Source organism: Anomaloglossus baeobatrachus, chromosome 2, assembly GCF_048569485.1.
Source record: "Anomaloglossus baeobatrachus isolate aAnoBae1 chromosome 2, aAnoBae1.hap1, whole genome shotgun sequence".
Taxonomy (NCBI): Eukaryota; Metazoa; Chordata; class Amphibia; order Anura; family Aromobatidae; genus Anomaloglossus; species Anomaloglossus baeobatrachus.
In genome coordinates, this window is record NC_134354.1 from 323,649,451 (window position 1) to 323,651,908 (window position 2,458).

General features: G+C 46.3%; 1 long non-coding RNA gene across 1 annotated transcript; it reads right to left on the bottom strand.

The window, feature by feature from the left end:
- Window positions 1–222: 222 nt before the first annotated feature.
- Window positions 223–1,896, bottom strand: LOC142289935 (uncharacterized). Its single transcript, XR_012750191.1, has 3 exons — window positions 1,819–1,896; window positions 699–746; window positions 223–289 (listed from the first exon to the last, which is right to left on the bottom strand). It is a non-coding gene; the product is annotated as an uncharacterized LOC142289935 (long non-coding RNA).
- Window positions 1,897–2,458: the final 562 nt, after the last annotated feature.

Sequence of the window (2,458 nt, forward strand, 5' to 3'; positions counted from 1 at the left end):
GCAAAAAGTGATTTTTATTATAAGCAGAAAGAGAATGCCACTACCGAAAAAAGCAAAGACAGAGTCAAGCCAACGTTTCGGCCTTCACAAGGCCTTTATCAAGGACTTGCCTGTAAAGAAATAATAAAGATTATATACACACCAATGAGTGAACATAATGTACATATTTACATATTTACAAGGAGTATATATACAGACATACGTGTATCAAGAAGTGACGGGTATAGACGGATTAGACGTCAAATGGGTAAACCACAGGTAGGGCGTTCTGCTCTCAAAGCACAACTTGCTGGATGGAGAGAGGGATACAACAACAATAAGCACCATGAGAAGAATGGCAAGCAGAACGTACAGTAACGGCAAGTACGCGCTGGTACATAGCTCGATCAAATGGTGATGCCAGCAGGCAGTGAAATCATAAGATGAACTCAATCCGTTCAGAACCATCGGAGATGGGTGACATAGTAGACAATGCAGGACATACTGTATTAGCAATACAGATATACGTATAGCACTTATTACTGGACGGGCAGAACCAGGAGGAGGCAGTGGATTAAACAGTACACTTGCTATGTTAGTGGTCAGGCGCCTAAGAGTAACGCTAAATGTAGCATGTATAAACAATACTAGCCATTGTCTGTAGATAAGCAGTATATAGTATAACAGCGCAGTAGACAGTATGAGGTTAAAAAACCTACCCAGAGTCAAGGAGGCATGAAAGGTGAGTGGGTGGATGGAGGAAGTGCCTATGGAAAGACAGGATACATTAGTATACATAGCCATACATGTGGAAACCAGGCAGGTAGAGGTGCGCATTATAGATAGTGTATTTACCTTACAGGGCACAAGGGCAGGGGGACAGGGTCCCAGGGGTGCAAGCAGCAGGCGTGTGGCAGTGGGGGTCTGTGCAACGGCAGCTATTTGTAGCCAGGGCATTACTTCCTGGTGTGAGTCATGGGGGCAGGAGCGCAGGTGCCCAGGACGTCAGTGATGACGTGGGCTTACTACTGCGCATGCGTCCGGCGTCAGTGGGGAGCAGGAGAGGTGCTGTTTGCAAGCACCTTAGTGCGCATGCGTGCAGGACGTCACGGAGGGGGCGGTTACCAGGGACAGGATCCCTGTCAGTGTGGGTCACTAGACTCGGCGCGCTTGTGTGCGTCGCGTCACAGGGGGGGTGGGGTAAGGGGAGTAACAGGCTGTGAACGGGGGTATGGGTGTTTATAATGTCACATAGGGGGCCGGATGTGATAGAGAGGTTAAAGTCCCTGTATGTGGTTATTGTGCTGGTATGTACCGGCTCATAAGAAGCATGGAACCAGGATATGTGTAGTGGGGAAGCACATTATGAATGACTGTGTATATAATGTATGTGTGGTCTATGGGTGTGGAGTCAGTATATAGGATGTAAAAGGGAAGGTTATATATGACTATAAAGGGGGACTGGAAACATAAATGGGACGAGTATACAGCTATATATTGCTAATATGAGGCTGTTAGTGTATAGCTGATATAGATTGGCGAATACTGCTGGTATATAGCTGGAATGGACAATAAGCTGGGATGTGGCTGATATGTGGTGCTGATATATGAATGGAATAGGCAGAAAGTACTGTGGTAGAAGTATATATATGTGGGATAATACAGAGAGGGTTGAAAGGAATGTAATGGTTTACTTGGGTGTAAAGAAGAAAGTAGTATATGTATGATAATGTAGTGTGTTGGAGGGGAGGGGGACAGGGGGGGGGGGGGAGTACGGGGTGTTGGGGGAAGAAGAAATTATTGGAAAGGGAGAGAATGGTGAAGGGGTAAGGATGCTACCTGGTGAAGAGGAGGTGCCAGTTGTGGAGAGGGTGCATGGGTGGGATCCGATCGGTGGAGCAGGTGATCAGTATCTCTAAAAGAAAAAAGAGAAAGGTTAAGAAAACGGTTATGTAAGCATCAAATAAATACATAAAACATAATGCATGGCAATGGTCTACACAGGTACACAGGCAGGGTTAATAATTCGTTTCATACTCTCTATTCATACCCCACGGCTCAAGGGTTTGTAAGGTATGTATCCAGTATGCCTCACGGTCCCGGAGAATTTGTACCCTATTGCCACCCCTTCTGGGTAGTGGGACATGTTCTAATATCTGAAACCTTAATTGGGAGACTGAGTGACCTCTGGCCGCAAAGTGAGTCGGAATGGGGAGTACAGTCAAGCCACACCTTATAGTCGATTTATGTTTACTAATGCGGTCTCGGATATGTTGGGTAGTTTCTCCAACATATCCGAGACCGCAGGGACATTTGATTAGGTAAACGACAAAATTCGTGTCACATGTATAGAAACCTCGGATGGGATATCGTTTACCGGTTCTGGGGTGTGTAACGAACTCCCCTCTGGTGACGTTAGAGCACTGTACACAATGGAGGCACGGGAATGTGCCCTTACGTGGCGTGGCCAAAAAGCTCT